Here is a 21521-nt window from a genome sequence, read left to right on the forward strand (position 1 = left end):
CAAAAAAAAAAAAAAAAAAAAAAAAAAAAAAAAAAGAAATAAAATGGGAGAGGTGACTTTTTCTCAAAGTTTTCAGAATATTACCTACAAAACTTCATCTTTGCTAGAAATGCAATTAATTTGTGAATGACATTTTTGGTATCTACACATGTTTTAAATAAGACAGATTTTAGAAGAAAAATAGCAAAATTGTTTTCTATCTTGAAAAACAAAAAGTAGAGAATTTATCCTTAAAACTATTGAAACCCATTAATTAGCATAAGACCTTAAAGTAATATTTACTTCTCTGATGTAATGTTCCAAAAGGAACACTCTAGTTCTTATGGTACCTACGCAGTATCCAAACAGTTAGCAAGATTTTAAGAGAGATATTTCAGTGTCAGTATGTAGATGGAAATACAAAAGCCCTGGGACCGTAAGTGACTTGTACAATATATCAACTAAGTGGCTATAGGATGGGGACGAGAACCCAGTTCTCTTTTTTCTTTACTCCTTAGCTGCCAGGGAGTGATGGGCGAACTCAGTTTCTACTGACAGTCAGTAATGAAGTAAATCTCAGAGCTCTCTGAAGATTAATGGATTTTCCAAAGTAACTTGCGGGTAGTTAAGATTAGACTGAATAAAAGCTGGAACTATTTCCCCTAGCTGAGTTCAGCCACATCTATTATTTGTTGAAGCTTAAAAGCAACTCTCAGGATGCCACTGATTATTTAGCAGCTTGATTCTCATGGTCTTTGCTAGCACAGAATAGTTAATGGAAAATCATCTAAATTTATTTTTAATGAGTTCTTACTATGCATAATAATATCAATATGTTTTATGGATGCCTTCCATGTGAAAATTGCTAGAAGCTAAGAGAAGAAACATGTAGTAGGGCCACATCATTGGATTTACCAGAGTATATATTAACAAAGTGGTCATGCAATTCTCAGTTGTGCAAAGATCTCTCTCTAATTCAAATATGTTTGCTGGAGTCAGAATAAGACATTTAGTAGATGTTAGGAAAACTCCTTTAAAGATAAGTCAATTACAACATGGTTGCCATTGTCATCAACAAATTTAGCAACTATGTGGTTTATTTTTATGTTGATGCTTTGTGCAGAGTGCCTTCTACAACCAATAAATCTATTTTTTATGTATTTGTATTTGAAAATGAAGACAATACATAGGACAGTTAAACATTAGTAAAACTGTTAAATTATTAGTTGATATGAGATAGTGGCATTACTTTATTTTCCTATAAAAGAAATATCCCTGAAGGAGTGTATAAATTGCCAATGAGCTTTCAAACAATATTTTAAAACTTAAAGTTACAAACTTTGGGGATTATAAATTGCTTAGAATAGTGTCTGAAGCAAAGCAAGTGTTCAGGAAATGATTACAGTTTGTAATGAATCATTAAATCTTCACAACGCCTATATGAGTTACGACCCACTTTATTTACCGCTCCCCAACCCTGGCCCCATTCAACACATGAGGCTATCAAGGCATAGATATGCTGAGTAACTGCCCAAGATTGCACAGCTAAACAGCTAGGTAGTGGTGAAGCTGGCATGTGAGTACAGAAAGTCTGTCTCCGGAGACTGTGTTTTCTTAATTCCTACCTCTGTAAGTATTTAAATAAAATAATACTAATTATAATATTAATGATAATAATAAGTAACTTTATCTCAGACTCTTGTGTTCTTTCTTTCTGAGCCTTGATTATTTCACTGTATCCTTAGGGTTTGCTCTCAGCTCAAATATTTGTAAAATCTCTTGCAACCAGAGCTACTGTGGAGCACATTATGCAAACATTCTTTATCAACCTGGTGTATTAATTAGGAAATATTTTATTTGCCAGAAAAAGTAAAACAGAGACCTGTAATTACGAGAAAATAGAAATGGTGAGGCTGAACTTAATGTGCTTAATACTTTACTTGGAAAAAATATTGGATTCTGAAACTAATATGTATGAAAAACCGATATAAACCAGACTAAATTTTAAATTGTTTTTCGATGAATTGCCCAAACTGTTAAGAGATAAATCACAGCAAAAGTTGTGCTTGTGATTTCACTTCGTATGGAGGTTGAACTTCTTCCCATAAAAAATAAGAAAGTCTTTTGACCCCTGACTTTGTATGCTTCACTTGTTTGAACTGCACTTTTATTTTCTCACAAATTAAAACCATATCTTTCAGCAAAGAGCCCATTAAAGGAACAAATCTTCCTTGAAAATGCTCTGAAACAGTCTTCATTTTCATTCTTGTGTAATTTTATTTACAAACTGAGAGCCAACTGGAGCATGTCAGAAACAGCTGATGAGTAGATGAAGTAATGACTTCTTACATAACAAGGTTAGTTTTCTCATTTGGAAGAATAAAGGGATGAAGAATATGAGGTGGTTAATTTCACTGTCAGAATACTTGTTACTCATGCATGGGAATCTTTCTGGAAAGCAGCTTGCTTTAAAATGTTAAGATATTAGAAAGACAGGAGTATCATCCATGGCCATCCGTAGTAAATAACAAGTAGGGAGAAAAGTAACTGGACAAACAAATAGGGCATAAAGCTGAGGAAGAAAGACACAACCTGTTTTATACAAAAAAAAAATAAGATTAGCTAAAATGTGAAAAATAAAATGGGGCTTAAGTTTTAAATTGTTTAGACAAATACAGTGAAGAGTGAAGGCAATTATCTCGGTAATTCAGGTCCCAAACCCTGTAAGTAAAATATATGGGAATAGGCCTGAGGTTTTTATATTCTGAGGGATTTAAGTAATCACTTTCATCAAATCAGACTGGTTTAATCGTAATTCTAAACCCATAGAGGTTAAAGACATATCGCACAAAATAGAATCCTGTTTTTTTAGAAAAAATTAATCTAGGTGATAGACAGCTACTGAAACACACACACACACACACACACACGTGCGCACACACACACATACAAAATCATGTTTAATCGTAGTGTGATTGGTGCTATGCTGTTGTTCCTGAGGGTAAAAATGACCCAAAATATGAAGTGTCGAATGTTAAAAATATACAAAAGGCTCATCACACATAGAATATGCCCAATTTACTCAATGAATCGAACACACATAACCCCAGAACAGTATAAAGTTGTGAACATAGCAGAAGAAGCAATGGCATACAAGGGATATGCATTTCAAACTGAATACTTTAGAGCACATCTCCTGCCTGGCCATTTACACAGTGGTTGCCTTGTTCACATTTGTTTTTCCTGTATATTTAGAGATTCTATTTTGAGAAGTTATGCCTTGAGTCTAGATTTTTCCCACCTCACCAGTGTTTGAAGCAGATGAAATGTATATCTTATATCTCTACAAGTTTCTTTCTGCCCTGTTTTGGATGTCTCGTGCCATGTAACACTGGATTGATTATATACTGCATGAATTAAGGAGGTGAAGATACACCTCCTTCTGTAGGGCTATTTATAAATATTTCTTAAGTATAGGGAGAGATTAAGATTTAAGCCAGCTGCTAATAACATTTGCAGGTATGGGACAAGAATATATACTATATGTATGAATATTTTAAATTGTATATCGAATTAGTAAATTATTAAATAAAACAGGTTTTACCTTTGTACCTTGACTAATATATTTTCATAAAAACTAGAATGCCAGGTTTCAATTTATAATTATTAGACGCCTCAGAGTTCTATTCTAGAAGATGGCAGTGCTAGGAGAGCTTGCCCTCACACCCTCCCCCCTACAGTTTTTGAACTATTCTCTTTACCTTGAATTCCTCCTGTATTTTCAGGGGCCTTACATACACACACCTGAGGTATCTCAGCTTATATATCCAAACTCTTTGCAACCCTCCAAAGAGGCAATTGTGGCTAGAGATCTGCATTGGCTATATTCAAACAGACAATTGTATTTAAAGTTCTGTCTTCCAGAATTGTAGAAATTTAGTTAAGCAACACTTAGAAATTCTTGCCTTAACCAAGATCATTCCTTCCATCCTACTTTTTTCTCATGCCTATGTAATCTGATTTTTTAAACAATTTTGTATTATAGCTTGGCAGATGTATCACTGGATGGAGAAAATCAAGTTCAGGGATGTCAAGTGAGTTGCCTAAAATCAGTTAGTATTGTAAAGCCAGCCTCAAATTGGACCATTCATATTCCAAACCCTTACACTTAAAAAGAGAATAAATTGGTAAACTGTTAAGCAATCACACATTCAGAAATGTTAACAATTCTTAGGTTAAGAAAATAATATATTTACCAAAAGTCTCCAAGGGGAAACCAGTATCAATATTGGACATTAGCAGAAGAATCTTTATTCCTAAAATACTATTGGGGACAATTATCCAGCCTAAGGGGCAATTGAAGGAATAGTTAATTAAGCAAACTTTGAAAGATATTTTATGATGAATATTTTTTACTCAATTTTAAGATTGCACACTAGGTATTGTCTACTACATATATCCGTTGTCAATATTTTATGACTATGCTGAAATGTCTCAGGAGCACTTGGGAAAAAATGAGAATGAAATTGTTTTCTGAGAGTTAAACTTTGAAGTCAACACATACTAGATCAGCTCAGAGATATACAAAGTTGCCCTAAAGAGAAATACCAACTTCTTGAATTACAAGACTAAGTTTAATTTAATTTCATATAGTAAAATATCAAAAGAAAGAATATGCCCTTAAGAAAGGATTTAGTCAGAAAATGAGGTATAGAAAAGAGAGGGTCCCAGAATTGATTTGACTGTGTCAATTCGAATATGGTCTAGAGAAGAAGGTGCCTTTTTCAACAAACTTTGAATATTCCTATCTCATTGGACAAGCCATCCCTAAAGTGAATATGTATACATCAGGCTGTCTTATCCTTCCATTCCATTGTTATCTCATTTATCTACCTCTCTTCATTTTAACTCAGTATTCTCTAGACCTTCTCTGATAAAGATTTTGTTTCCTGTATAGAACAGTCTCTATAGCTGATTATGCCTGCTGGGGTGATATAGATCATGTGATGATGATTTTTTGTTGTTGTTATATATCAACCAGGAGGCATTCTAGTGTGTATAAAGGGACTATTAATCTTCTCTCAGACTTATTTCTTATGAACAGAACACTGATATTTTTTACAATATTCCCAACAAGCAAAAAACACATTTTCCAATCTCTCTTGCAGGATGCTAAGGCTGGGAAAACAGAAAAATCAAAGGATTTTAGGACAATGGTAATATGGAGTTGTCACACCTTTCCTGAACTACTACTTACCTCTGAGCACTTTGTTATGTGAAAAAATAAAGTGAAACAGCTATATCCTTTGGACAAGCCACTGTAGAGTCTCTGTTGCCTGCACTCAAATACAAACCTGAGTGACGCAGTGAATCTTACAGTAAGCCTTTGGAAGACTGTTGTCATAAAAATGAGGATGGCAGATTAATTAAATCAGCAAAAGATAATCAAGTGCATACTGTATACAAGGTTCATGGTGGGAAATTGTGCATAAAACAGCCTTGATCCTGATCTAATCGCTCATACAGTAAAAAATAGGGGTTAAAGAGAGGACAGAAAGTGAGAATAAAAAGTACAAGTAAAACAGGTATTATGATAAATACTTTGAAGGAAATCGGTACAGAGTGAAGTGATAGGCAAAACAGGGTAGGAAGTGTTTACCCAGGGAGGTTGATGAAGGCTGCTGTGAGCACATGGCACTTTTGGAACACAAATGGAAGAAATGGAGCATGGGCATTGCAAGGAGCAGATTCTAGGCATGAAGAACAGCATGTGCAGATCCATCTGGAAATGCCATTTTGTGAGGCCCCTGGTTCCACTATCAGGCTTCTCCTGTCACTCTAATCTTGTCCTTTTGCTTGCCTTCTTAAAATGTCTTAAACAAGGTACATTAGAAAAGAGGAGGTATTGATGGGCTTTTCTTAGAATCAGGAATAATGGATTTTGTTTCATTTCTCTCTCTTCCATTCTTCCAGTCACCATTGCATAGGGATTTATTATAGATTCAATAACCTTGGCTCCATTTTCTCACACACAACTGCTGCTTTACTGTTGTGCATCCAGTCTTTCAATTGCAAAACTTTTCCTGAAAATGAATTCTAGCAGAGTTTTCTAAGGCTGTAATTATGCTTCCAAAATAAAAATACTTTATTGGGTGAGGTCTATTTTTCAGTGATTCTCTCTACACCACCAAAATGTATGAAGCCTTATTTCATAATATTTACAGGGAAAAGGTACCAGTGACTAGGCATAGCTATATATCTGAATCATAACATGTATTCTTATAATTTAAGGCAATACCAGAATCTAAAGTGGATTTCTACTGAAGAAAATTCTGAAATATCCTTTTCTAAGTGCCTTTTAAAAAAACCTAGTTGCAAATAAAAAATTCCCCCCAGATCTGGAGTGCCCAAACATTTTCACAAAGGGATCGTTTTCTTTATGTGAAATTGTATATGAAAGGATAGACATAAAATATAGGAGCGGATAAGAGTAACTTGCTGCAGGACTTGATGCTCTATGGGAACGGGGCATAGAAGTGTCATTCTCTACTGGTCCACTTCTCATTGGAAATATCATTGAGACACAGGGAGAACGTGAAGAATATAGGATTGATTTTACAAACAGCTATACTTTTCAAATTTCAGGTCCATCAGTTTTTGGCATTGTGTAAACCTTTGCAAGTTACTGTTCTTATACTTGATTTTCTCATCTCTGAGAGGAATTAAATAATAGGTCTTCAGTTTGAAGTGAGAATTTAACTAGAAATTTATCTATAAGAAGATCATGGCACAGGGGTGCATTATCTCTATTATTTTATTTTATTTTATTTATTTATTTTTTGCTTTTGAATCAGTATATTAAGGAGACATTCATACATTTCAAGAATTGCTTAAATTCTGATATCCAGATTTAAGCTTGTGAACATATGACTTTAAACATACAATTAAAGCTATTCATAATTTGCTATTCTACCAACATTAAATTACATTTACTTTGGAGCATAAGTTAAATTGTTTAAAGTAAGCCTGTAACATACCTGCAAAACACCTTCCTAACTCATACATGCAAATTACTTCTCATTACTCTAACCTCTAAGTTACCCTGCTCCAGAAGTGACTACTCTAAGGCTTACTGTGGTCCAAAGAGAAGGAAGAAAAAAAGAAAGTAACCAGGACCAATAGCTAGATATATTAAAAAAAAGATGGCACAGCAGAAGGGAATGCAATCCTACAAGTGCAAGCCCTCAAGAAGCAGCATGTTATGTGATAAACCCCTTCTTTAGAAAGGTATCATTTCTATCACTGATACCACAGGCTAAATTATATAGCATGCCATCTTCAAGTAACAGTTGAGGCAATAGAATAAATGCAGAGGCATCACAATGAATCCCACTTAATACCACTGTACAGACCAACACTTTTCTACAAATTCTTTGTCTGACTGCCAGTTAAATACAATTTTAACTTCATAGCTTGGCAATTAAGGGTCATACACTGAAGCCAATACATATACCTGGCATTTCAGTCTAAGCTATTCCATGTACATAGCTGAAATCAGTTACAAAGTATGGCCTAACAAATGCTAGGGGAAATTTTTTAAAGTAGTTTTTACAAGTATTAAACTTATCATGCACACTGAAGTCATCATACATACAGGGCAAAGTCAGAGCTTTTATATTTGAGTTTATTCTTCATTTAACTTTTAAAACACTACTATAGTTGAATATTAAAACAAACAATAGCAAGTAGTGAGCATATTATGATTATAGTCCTTCACTCAGTCACTACTGCAAATAAAATGCCAGCAGTGAGTGTTATTCACTGGCCCCCTTAGGAGGTCTGACACTGAACACCAACCCGAGGATGATGTTCATCATCCCCATATGCTTCTCCATTGTAATGGCGCCGTCTTTCCTGATTTGGATCGAAGTCCACTAGTTCTACCTGGTCCATTTCATCAGTCTCTTCTACTTCCTTCCTCTCAGGTAGGAGTTTTTCCAGCAAAGAGAGTTTATCCAGGGAGAGAAAGCCATTCTCAGGAAAGTTTACCTTAAATTCAATGATTAGGCGACCCTTTTCATATGGTCTATGATAAATTGGCATGCCTTCATTTAGCACACACTTGATATCTCCATGCTTGACAATCTGACCTGGATGAGAAGTGATGACTATGGTTCGGTTGTCAAGAGTAGATATTGGCTTTTGGAAGCCACACAATGCCTCAACCAGCTGTATGTCCAGACACATGAAAATGTCTTCTCCTCATCGAGTAAAAACAGCACGGTCCTTCTGATCTAAAACGATGATAATATCTCCTGGCTCCAGTCCTGGTTCTTGGTCTCCTTCACCATGGAATGTTATCTTCTGGCCATCTTTCATGCCTTTGTCAATATGAACTTCTAGAATTTTCTTCTCTCCAACTATCTTCCTTCCGTTGCAGCTTTTACATCTATCTTTAGGACTGATCCGCTCCCCATGGCCCTGGCACTCCATGCAGACAGACTGAATTTGCTGAACCATTCCAGGTCCTATCTGATGAATTCTTATTTGCATTCCAGTACCTCGGCAATTGGGACAGAACTCTACTGCTCCTTTCTTATCACCTCGGCCTTCACATTTGTCACAAATCACATTCTTTTGCAGAGCTAGTTTTCTTCTTGCACCATAAATCTTCTAAGGTTACTGTGAGTTGATGCACAACATTTTTACCTCTCCTTTCTCTGCATCCTGCCTCCTCCTCCAAAACACATATCGAAGATGTCCAGGGAGCCAAAACCACCACCTGCTCCACCTTCTTTAATTGCCTGCTCTCCTCCTTTGTCATACAATTCCCTTTTCTTTGCATCAGAGAGCACTTCGTAAGCTTCAGAAATCTGTTTAAACTTCTCTCCTTCATTTGGATTCTTATCAGAATCAGTGGTACTTCAAGGCCAGTTTCCTGTAAGCCTTTTTCAATTCTTCTTGGGTGGCATTGGGTTTGACCCCCCAAAACATCATAATAAGTGGTTTCTTTCACCATTTCCTACAGCCGGTGAGAGGGCCGATGCCGGTGTGGGGGAGCGGAAAGGAGCGCGTTGCCGTGCGCAGCTCGGGCAGCCGCCGCTCCTCCGCTTTTTCACCGAGCGTTCTGGAAAGTTCCACCTGGAGCGCCGCAGCCGTCGTCTTTTGTAGCCGCTATTATTTTAAATTTAAAAATTGACTCTGTAGTCACAACATCTTTCCCTGCAACCCTCTCACTCCATGTTTTTACACTATCATGCATTTTTTTTTTTTTTTTTTGTATCATGCATTTTTAACCACAAAGGTATGCAGTCCCTAAATCCTCTACATTTTCTCCATATCAGTCACCTCCTATTTTTACTTCCTTCCTATTCATCTTAAGCATTGTGGTCAAATTTCAGTTAGTGTTTTGCAAATCTGGTTCTTTACTGGGTAAAACCCTGACTCTGGATAAATCTAGCTGTGTGCTTCTTCTGCACCCTTATTCAGAGTGCTCAAAGCTGTTATAGAAAATTACAAACTGAAACTTGTACTAAAAGAGTGGTGCCCACCCTCAGTTGGATCCTTAATGCTTCCTCAGTAGTTCAGTGTTATTTGAGTTCTTCTCTCTTCATTATCTATGGCAGCTATTCCAACCCTCTCTGAATTTCTAGGGCTAGCTAACACATAAACATTCCCAGCTGGTTCCTCACATAGAAACTAAAAGTAATAAGGATGAAAACCTTTGTGACTTACTGCTATCGATTTCTAGACTGTATCCACACTGCTCTTCCCTCCTCTCCTGTCTACCATCTTATCTAAAGTGAATTCTTCCATCTCTACCCAGGATTCTACTCTTTTCTGCCTGTTCAAGGACACATTTCATAAATTATACCCCCTCCTTTCCTTTTTCTTTCTTCAAATAAAACGTCTTTCTGTTTCAAAGTTTTTTTCACTGGATTTTAAAGATGATGTATTCACTTTAATCTTAAAAAGGAAAAGCAACCATAAACATAAACCATAACCATAAAGAAGCAAACATGAGTCCACAATTTAATCATACTTTCCTGGTCACACACTCACCTATATCTCTCCTCTCCCTTACAATCAAACACCAGGAAGTTGTATGTGTATCTGTTTCTTCAAATCTCAATCATTCCCCAAGCTACTGCTCTCTGCCCTCTTCCCCCACTATTCTACTTAACCTACTATCTACAAGGTAACCAATGACCTCCTTGTTTCTATGTCTAGAGCCACTTTTCCCCCACATCTCACTTGAATTCTCAGCAGTATTTAGCAATATTGATTATTACTTCTTGTAAAACTTTCTTCTTTGGAGTTTCATGTACCAGATGACAGCTTGAGCACCAGAATCTAGCTCACTTATTTCAAAAGCTTTTATAAATCAGTCAGAAATTTCACAAAAACAGAAGCTAAAATACAGTTACAATAATAACAAGAAATAATTTATGTCAGTAATGAATCAGAAATTTCACAAAGTTGGGATATAGAAAGAGGATAGCATAAGATAAATGTAGAATATCCTGTAGATATCAGGGATAAGCAAGGACTTCCCAAGGAAGTCCAGAGATGCTCCAGGTTCAGAGTCAACAAATTCAAAGACCACTGGGAATCAACCAGATAATTTATTAAGTAAACACCTTTAGAATACCTGAGACAGATGACTTTCTTCCCCCTTCCTATTGTAAACTAAGTATCTAACAACTGGTATTTTTAACATAAAGATAAGTACTGGAATTTCTTTCTTAAACACAGAAAGTGATCTACCTGAGCACAGTTACTAGTGTGCATTGAGGATGAGAAAGAAGTATCATGGAGCTTAAGGATACCCTAGACAAGGAGTTGCCAAACTTTTCTTAACAAAAGACTTGATAGTAAGTCAAGTCTTTCAGGCCATATAATCTGTTGCAACTACTCAGTTCTGTCTTGGCATGAAAGCAACCATAAATAGTACCTAAACCAATGAGCATGGCTGAGTTCCATTAAAATCGTGTTACTTGTGTCAACCTCTGCTCTAGATCCACAAAAGACCAAGGAGAGAAATGAAAAGAAATACAGTTTCATCAAGTAGTAAAACGACTGTCTCCACTGCCAAATTGCTTACTCCTTCCTCTGGCAGTGTAGATGTCTGACGTCCTGTTTCTTATCTGTGCGGCCTATAGGAAGGTTACCTGTTGACATGCCCAAATATTTATACTGACAGTTGCAGTTGATCTTCCAGTTGAAGAGAGCTATCACCTAGAAGAGACATATATAACTGGTGAGAAAAAGATTTAAGCCACTATACTAGCTAAGATAGTATTTCACTTATACTTATGAATGAACATGTGACATCTGAAAAAAAATTAACATCACCAAAGAGAAGAGAAGAACCAAGATAAACTAAAAGAAAAATCAGCTCTGGAGGATTAGAGATAATTCAGAGAACGAAAGAAAACTTAAAGTTAAATGTAATTGTCCTTATTAAGATTTAGGTGTAAATTAAACTATTCGAATGATTATTTATAAATTATAAAAATGACTGTGGAAATAAAAAAAAGACAAAGTCTGAGTGGTAAAAATGAACATAGTTAAGGTGTACTGGTGGAAGAAATTATCTTAAAAAAGAGCAACAAATCATCCAGGAAAAAAATCAGGAAATCTGACAGAATTTAGACAAAAAAGAAACAGATGAAAATTATGAGGATAATTAAGAAAAGTAAATCAGAAAAGCCCAGTGCATGTCTAAAAGGAATTTTAGAGGGAGAATAGAGAGACACTGATTTGCCTTATCTGATGTTCTGAATACATGGGTAAAAAGTTTTTAATTACTAAGCGAGATGAATGAAAAGAGCCAAAAGAGCAAAACTTTAGAATATCAGGGTTAAAGAGAAAATCCTAAACTTATCCAAAAAGAAATGAGACAAAGCAATTATGTTAATATATGTTGATTTCAAAGAATTGGCACTCAGAAAGACATCAGACTTCTCATGAGAAACATCAGAACCTAGAACAATGGCTTTCCAAGTCTGAGGGAAAATGTTGTGAAACTAGAGTTCTGTATCTGAATATATTATTGATCAAATGTGAAGTTAAAATACACACTTTTGCAGGAGTAGAATGACTCAGAAATTTCACTATACATATTTACTTTGTGAAAAACAAAATCACTGGAGGAAGTATTCCGGGAAATAAAAAGAAAAACCTCCACCGAAAATGGGGGCAGGGAGGGCAATATGGAATACAAAAATACTTATAAAGAAGTTGGAAAGGCAGCTACAAACAATAGTTAAAATAACATAATCTTACATCACTATGAGTTCGAGCCCACATTTTGAGTCTATGGTATATAAAGTTTACATAATCATATATTAAATTCTGTACAGTGGTTAAACATTTTTAGTATTAAGCTATAGAAATAAAGAAAATTACTTTTAGAATTTATATTTACATAAGAGAATGCAAAAGTTAGGTGCCTAAAATAATTTATGCCAAAATTTTTTGAGAAATGGAAGAAAAGCTGAGTAGCTAATTTTCTCTTTTTGTAATTCAAGGGAAAATAAATGATATTAAAAATGATAAGTAACTCAAGAAAAATAGATTACAATCTGTTACATAAATAAATAAAAAATGCAAACCCTAGAAGAAACTAAAATTATTAACTAACAAAGATTTAGATGTAGAGGGGAAGAGAAATGAGAGGTTGCAAAAATTTCCTAAATTTTTCATCTTTTATAGGTGAGGAGTAATAGAAATCTAAAGTTGGTGGATTATAAAATACAATTTTAAATGTAATACTTGGCAACAACCTCCAGGTGGCCTAAAAAACTAACAGGGGTCAATTCTGTAGTAGAGAAGGAAGATTTTAAGGTTTTAGTTTTATTTTTTATTACTTTTTTCATAGTGTCCTTGAATTATTTCTATTATAAGCATTTAAATATAAAATTTAAATGGTTTACTCATGATATATTCATACAATGGAATATGATGTCATTAAAAAGAATAACATACATCTCTATGAACTGATAGTGAAATATATCCACAATCTAATAAATAAAATAAGTTACAAGATATAGAATACAATCCCTAGTGTATAAATATGGGTATAGGTGTATGTATTTATATATATATATATATATATATGAATGTCTGGTGAATGTCTGGTGTAATGAACGTCTGGTGTAATGCACACCAAAGGCTTCAGAGGATTGAGATTGCATTGGTGAAGGAAACAGGACTTACTTCTTACTTAATGCACACTTCCCTGCTTGGATCAGATTATAAGGAACATATAACTTATGTAATTAAGAAAATAAAAGCTATTACTTGACTTCCACGACATTGCATTTTTTCTTACTACTTTTCTGTCCATTCTTTCTCATACTGCTTCATATCTCAGATATATTCTGCTGGTTACAAATCTGAATTAACCACCCAGATATCTTCTGGAACTTCAGCCTAATATATCTTAACTACCAGCAGCTGCATCTACGTGTATGTCTCACATCATCTGAGACACACATTTCCAAAACAGAATGTACAATCTTTGTGCTTTACCTCACCAACCCAAAGCAACCAGTACTGTTGTCTAGTTTGCCTTTCTTTATTATGAATGAGAACTCCTTCCCACCGGGTGCCCAAGCTAGACCTTGGTATGACGTCACTAATTCTCCATCTTCATGACTGATATATCCAATCAAACACTAGATCCTATCCATTTAATCTTCTGCTCTCTTGAATTTATAAATTTTTCTTTCTTCTACAACCCAGTTTGATTTAGGCCAAAATGCTTACCATATTTTACATGACCATTTTTATCTCGCCATTGGTTTATTTCATCAGCCCTATCTATCTCTCATGACTCCTTCCTTGTTCGTTCTGTTTCATGAAGGAGAAGCTACCTTTATTTCCCTAACTTTGGCAGGTTTCCTTGCAGGCTTTTGCAGGTGTTGTTTCTGTATTGGAATTTCTTTCCTCACATCCCTGCCAGGCGAACAACTGATATACTTTTCAGGTCAGAAATTAGATATTTGTTCCAAAGGATCCTGTGTCTATCCCTCTTTGTCTCATAGGTATTTATTTATCTACACCTCCTAGTAAGGTATCATCATATCTTCATTACCTAAACCAGTGCCTGGTAAACTATAAACAATAACAATTTTGTATTAAATGGATTAATCAATGATATATGTCATTCTTCTAGACAGAATCTGACTTACAGATGGAACAAATAAATGACAGACCAACTCATTGCTAAGGATTAACAAGGAGGAGAAAATTTTCATTGAGGAGTTTATTGTGAGCTAGGAAATACTGTTGATTCAAATTAAACAAAGTACCAAATTAGAGACCAATTTCATTTAAGATTATAGGTACCCTACCAAGGCCAAATGACCGACCTGCTTCAGGATATTTGTAGCCCAGGGGCCACATGACCACATGGCCATCATGTTTATTATGACCTGCTGTAACTCTAGAGATATATCTCTGTCTGTTGGTGTGCTCACTTAAATGCTTTTTAACTCACATGCACCAAATGGTGCTCACCCCACATTTGATGCCACTGATGCACAGAGATTGGGGGAGCACACACTAAGAAGGTGTTACCATTCACTGATTGGAGCTCATGGGCAGGTCACAGATACATATGTCTCCAGTTTTCTTAGAATTCTGCAGAAAGTATGCTTGGGCTAGGCATAGCTGTGCACACCACAGCACTGTGTTACAAGAAAGTGACCCACCATCCTGCTGCTCTCATTTTATGTGAGATGAGTCTGAAAGTGACCTCAAAACTGGGAGAAAACAGTCTGAGTTTGGATATATAGTCTGAAACAGAATATGAGGGAGTGAGAATGCCAGCTGCCTGCCAAATGGAGGCTTTGGGTAAAAATGAAGATTTTGCACAGCACCCCTTGTTGGGAGAGGAGGAAAACCCTGGTCCCAGCTGGCTCATTACCAGGCAAATTCAGGAGAGTATCTGGATTATTCATTGAACAAACCTGTTTGTCTTCCCACAAACATTATTGCATATACAGAATAGCAACAATAAGCAAAAGAATCAAATAATGAGTTCTATGCTGTGTGTGTATAGAAACACATATTTATGCATAAAGAAAGTTGTGAAGGAATGCATAGCAAACTTCAATCTTAAAGGTGGCAGAGGATAGGGTATAAGAATGCTTTCTTCATGCATCTACGTAAATTTTTTTTCTTTTATTTTTTTATTGGAGTATAGTTGCTTTACAGTGTTGTGTTAGTTTCTGCTGCACAACAAAGTGAATCAGCTATATGTACACCTATATCCCCTTCCTCATGGGCTTCCCTCCCACCCCCCCATACATCCCACCCATCTAGGTCATCACAGAGCACTGAGCTGTACTCCCTGTGCTATACAGCAGGTTCCCACTAGCTTTCAGTTTTACACATAGTAGTGTATATATGTCAATCCTAATCTCCCAATTCATCCCACCCTCTCATTCCCCCTCTGTGTCCACATGTCCATTCTCTATGTCTGCGTCTCTATTCCTGCCCTGCAAATAGCTTTATCTGTACCATTTTTCTAGATTCCACATAAATGTGTTAATATATAATATTTGATTTTCTCTTTCTGACTTACTTCACTCCGTATGACAGACTCTAGGTCCATCCACATCTACAAATGTCCCAATTTCGTTCCTTTCTAAGGCTGAGTAATATGCCATTGTATATATGTACCACATCTTCTTTATCCATTCCTCTGTCGATGGACATTTAGGTTGCTTCCATGTCCTGGCTACTGTAAATAGTGCTGTGATGAACATTGGGTACATGTATCCTTTTGAATTATGGTTTTCTCAGGATATATGACCAGTAGTGGGATTGCTGGGTCATATGGTAGTTTTATTTTTAGTTTTTTTAGGGAACTGCCATACTATTCTCCATAGTGGCTGTGTTGATTTACATTCCCACCAGTAGTGCAAGAGGGTTCCCTTTTCTCCACACCCTCTCCATCATTTATTGTTTGTAGATATTTTGATGATGGCCATTCTGACTGGTGTGAGGTGATACCTCATTGTAGTTTCAATTTGCATTTCTCTAGTAATTAGTGACGTTGAGCATCTTTTCACGTGCCTCTTGGCCATCTGTATGTCTTCTTTGGAGAAATGTCTATTTATGCCTTCTGCCCATTTTTTGATTGGGTTGTTTGTCTTTTTTATATTCAGCTGCATGAGCTGTTTGTATATTTTGGAGATTAATCCTTCATCAGTTGCTTCATTTGCAAATATTTTCTCCCATTCTGAGGGTTGTCTTTTCATCTTGTTTATGCTTTCCTTTGCTGTGCAAAAGGTTTTAAGTTTAACTTCACTTTCTAGGTGCATCAAAATGCACTTAGGAGTTAGTTCTATAGTCATATGTAGTTGTGTCTTCTCTATTGCTATTTTTTTTTTAGATTTTATACCTTAGCTAATTTTCATTTACTATTACATTAAAAAATGAGTGAACCATTAAAAGGAGAAAAAGACATAATCAATATTAACCATATGTATTTAATGTACCCTAAAAAAATAACCAATCATTGATCTCCAGTGATTCAAGTCCTGACTTGAATGGCCTTTCTGTTTGCAAATGCAATTAGAAAGTCTAGTCAGTTCAATTTAATAGTCCCATCAAGTGAGTTATCTGGCTTAGAACACCCCCGCCACTTGTTGAGAACCTAAATGTATATTGAAAAACAAAGATAAATAAAATACCCCCTCCACTCTCAAAGAGCTCCCAAAGAGCAAAATATGTCATTTGAAAAATCTCTAGAGAACATTTTCCAACATTTAACTACTTCAAAATCTGAAAATATACCTCTCCCCACAGTCACATTTTATCTAACTTTAAAAGTTACAAATCAAGACACCTGAAATTCAAAAGAGAAGTGGATTTTGGAACTGAGAGGGGAAAGTGATAAGAGAATAATTATGGCCCTTTATCTCTGATAGGATCCGTGTGGGCACTCTGGTTATAACCACAGGTCTCCTTCAGTTTCTTCACTTAGATCAGCCCAGTTAGGTATCCTTTGTGATGATGACGTGAGATTACATAATGACAATGAGGAAACCAAGAAGAATAAAAATTTAGTATTCAGCTTTTAAAATTCAATTTAGGGGTTTAGAGATGCAAATAAATTATTTTGGTCTTTTGTTTTGCAGATTCTGAATTACTTGCATTTCAGTTTCATACCATAAAGCACATTCGTTTTTTTATCCCCTCCCTTTGGATTTGCTTGGTAATGCCATGGTTTGTTGAATGTTAAATACTGTATGTTTTCTCTTGGGTCCCAGCATTGTAATGAGAGGCTTTCCATCTGACTGGCAAAGGGGATGGTGTTCCTAGTGTCCATTGCGATGGACATACTATGGTATTTGTTGGTGACTCTTGGATTTCAAAATCTAACTTCTTTGAAATAAAGCCAAAGTGGGTAGCTTTATTTGCTATATGTAAATATGGTTTGAGGTTGAATGAGCAATTTTCATTTTCATTTGACTGATTTGGATGCAACGTATAGACAGGAAGATTATCTACCTTTGTGGTGAAAGAAGCTCCTATTAACATGGAAAATTATTTGGAGATTGCTGGTAACACTATGTAAGATAGGAAATAACGGAGAGAAAGGGAGCTTATTGTAGATATTGTCTTTATTGTCATTTAAGATGTGAATACAAAATACTTTTGAAAATTTTGGAGGAGGAAAATGATGGAGAAAGGATATTCGAACTAAAGGCTATTCATGTCTGTAATTTAAAAGATTGGTTGGAACATTATTTATGGAAGAATTTGAAGCCCTAACTGGATCTTAGAAAATTATTTACCTTAAGAGAAATCACCAAGCCTGAAATTCAGACCTATATGAAAATAATATAAAGGATTCAACATTTATCTCTTCATATTTTATTTAAGAAAACTTTGTGTTGTAGTGAATGTTATTTGATAGTCTGCATTTTTTTTTATTGATTAGTATATTACTTTACGTTTAAATTGCAATCCACATTTCATTATTTTTATCTTTCACTTTGTAAGGAAGAGGCCCTAAGCATTACACATGATATGAGCATAAATGTAAGCATATTTACTTTCCTTTAATAGTATATTTAATCCTTGTAAACATCACAACCTTCTCAAAACATGCATCCATAATTTCAAACTAAACTACATACATAATGAAATATTGTAATATCAAATCATATGTATATTGAACAAAGAATGGATCAAATTCCATATTGTTTTTCCTACTTACTCCTTTTCAATTTACGTATTACTCTTTCTGCTGGGTTATGATTAGTATACAATCTATTAAACCAGAAAAATGAGATTTACGTAATTTTCTTAATGAACTGTCTGAATTTGGAACGTGTTTTACTTTTTTAGGGGAAAAGAAGAGGTTTTGTTGTAATTTGATCTCTACCATGGGCATAGATTAAGCGCTTAACTAGCACTTGTTGATTGATTGATTAAATGATTGATTGATTGATTGATTAAATGATTGATTGTACTACACTAATATCAGTTTGAAAACTTTGTTGCCATATCCAGACATGAGACATCACATACACTTAAATGTTCCCTTTTTCATCTTGACCCGTAGAAGGTTTTATTTAATTTATAAATGTAGATCACTGAATTATATATAAAGGAGCACCTGCATATAATGGGACAATTTTGTATCTACATATAATAGCAATTAAATATGAAAAACACACAAGGGATGTATTTCAGTATATAGAAATAAGCAATAGTGACTATAACAGTTGGCTGTATTCGCATATTTGTAGGTTGCTTAAGGAAGTGATATTAACCTTTTTGTAATTAATAAATCTGTCTTCTGTCTGGGTCTTTTTAAACTATTATACACTGAGCTTCTACACTATTTTAATATTATGATTTTTGACTAAAGATTTTTATTTAGGTACATAGATTTATGAGTGATCAGACTGCATTGTGAAAAAATTTATGTACACTCTGTGGCCTATTTAATAATAATTTCTACTTTGCTCATCATGTCAGTTGATATAATGAAAAGCAGCTTGAATCAGAATGTTTTCTCTTAGGGTTAGAAATTTATTTATGCAATTAATTGGAAAATAAGTTACAGTGGAAATAATCTTGTGTTATACCCAGTGTTCTATTATTTTTTTATATAAAGGTTCACATTGTGTTTGTAATCTGACATCACAATGATGGTATATTGACCTTCAATAAATATGTGTCATTAGACAAAACATTGAAAATATATACATCTAGTATTGCAGTATTTTCTAAAAATGATATTCCTCTTGAAAATAATAATGCATAAACAAATATAGGATGACTTCACAATGTGAAAGTGTTTGGGCATTTCCCATAATATAACAGATCAGTTTTAAACAACAGATATAGATGAGCTGGCTTAATTCTAACTCTGTAAGTTTGATTAATTCTGGGCACGATTGCAAAGAAAGTATGTGATCCTCATTACTAGAACCTGAACATGGGCTTGGAAGGCCTCTTGAGTTTCTCCTAATCTGATCTTCCGCTTAGACTAATAGTCCTCTACAATATCCCTAACAAACATTCACCAGATTGTGGTGAAATTCTTTAGGGACGAGGAACTTCTCCACTAGCTTTGATTGGATAACTCTTAATAAAAATATCCTTTCTTATATTGAGCCCAATTTTGTTCCTTTATAACTTTTTATTACTGTTCTTCTTTGTGGCTGTTTTGGTTAAAAATTCATTATGTATTTGAAGACAGCTGTCAAGCCACTCTCTCCAGTTGAAATGTCTCTGATATCTTTAACCATTCTTTATATCTTTTGGTTTTTCAGGCACCCTAGGCATTCTGGTGCTTGCCTTCTACTGAAGATAATCCAATTTGTTAATTAGAGGCTTGTCTTTTTCCTTTTCTTTCTTTTCTTCCTTTTTTTAATGATCTGTGGCAGAGAGTACTAGTTACCTATTAAAATCCATTTTTTCTTCTTTACTAACAGAACGCCAGTTTTATTGGAGACAAATTCAATAAAAATTCGTAATTTCTTAGCTCCCCAAGATGGCCATTCACTTATTTTCTGACCAATCATATTTAAGTACAGAATGTTGGCTATATTCTCCCTAAAAATGCCTTTACAGGGGTATTGACTCACATTGATGGACCTTTTCTTTTACCTTTCTTCTCTCTGACTGTAATTCAGAAAAAAAGAGGTGGATCCATCATCTTGTGCTAATGAGGCAACAAGCACTCGCTGAGAGTGGCTGAACAGGAATATTGAAGGTCAGTAGATCTCAGATTGAAATGGAGCAGGGCCCTGTGGTCCTTCCCCGCCATGTCCTCCACCTGCCTTTTGTCTGTGGAGAAACTTTAGCCAAAGAATAAGTTTAATCAGAGAAGTGAGAAAATATAGAAGCAAAGGATAACAGTCCAACAAGACTAAATAATAATAGTTTAGTCATTAAGCAAAGTCAAGGACCTTTAGTTCTCAAGGGCTATAGATAATATTCTGAGCCATATCCTTTGAGCTGTCCTGTAGACACTGAAACACCCACCAGGTGGAAGAAGTTACGTACATGATGACCAAACTGTAGCCATGACATAAGCTGCCACAATTCCGAGAATTGGCCTCAAAGATATGGGAACAAACCGACCCTGGAACTGAAGGTTAATTGTACTTAAAACAATCAAGAAGATGCTGATCAGACCACCGCATGACCAATTTCAAGATGACTGCCAGAGCTGACTGTGCTGTTTCTGCATGTAGCCCCACTCCCTCTGCCTATAAAAGCTCTTGCCCACGGGTTGGGGGGGTGTTGGCCTTTGGGCAGGAGTCTGCCCTCCCATCCACCCCCACCCCCCATTGCTGGCATCCAAGATAAGCAAACTTTCCTTTCCACCAACCTTGCCTCTTTATTGGCCCTTAAGCAGCGAGCAGCCAAACCCCATGTTGCATCATTTACAAGATGACATTGTAGAACTGGCATACCACCTTTGAATTGCCTATCTCTAAATTGCTCTTGTGAGAGAAAAAGAATTCACTAACTTGTTTAAGCTACTGTTAGGGTTTTTGTTACATATAGCCAAACTCAATGTCTAATACATTTTAAAAAAATATAGCTCTGGAACTAAGGTAATGCTGAAGACATAGCCTAATTTGGTGATCATGCCAAAATGGGGGCATGGTACTTCTAAGGGTGCATATATAATTTTAAGTGATACAGTACACTATGTGCTTAGGTTACATTTATTGTCCCTTATAATTCTCAGGTACTTTTTTTTTTTTTTTACATGAGCTACGATTCAGCTTTGTCTTCTACTATACAGATACGATTTTTAAAATTTAAAATACAAGATGTGCCACAGAGGGAAAACACAGAGCTCTTGGAGTCAAACAGAACTAAATTTTGGGCCTATTTTTCTTAAATCCTTTGCCTCTCGTTTCATTTTTTTTTTTAATTGAAGTATAGATGATTTACAATATTGGGTTAGATGCCCCTCATTTTTTTGTCATCTATAAAATAGGGTTGTAACCATCACTTCATTAGCTTTTTGTGAGATTAAAAAACACAAC

The 21521-nt window shown here is 35.3% G+C and overlaps 1 protein-coding gene and 1 pseudogene across 2 annotated transcripts in view; one reads left to right on the forward strand and one right to left on the reverse strand.

The window, feature by feature from the left end:
- Positions 1 to 21521, forward strand: part of KCTD8 (potassium channel tetramerization domain containing 8) — a 255935-nt gene that overhangs the window by 136470 nt on the left and 97944 nt on the right. The gene's annotated exons all lie outside the window — the stretch shown is intronic.
- LOC114902239 lies at positions 7810 to 8998 on the reverse strand (annotated as a pseudogene).

The sequence above is a fragment of the Monodon monoceros genome, unplaced genomic scaffold (genome assembly GCF_005190385.1).
Source record: "Monodon monoceros isolate NGI ecotype Baffin Bay Population unplaced genomic scaffold, NGI_Narwhal_1 Super_Scaffold_20, whole genome shotgun sequence".
NCBI classification, from domain to species: Eukaryota; Metazoa; Chordata; class Mammalia; order Artiodactyla; family Monodontidae; genus Monodon; species Monodon monoceros.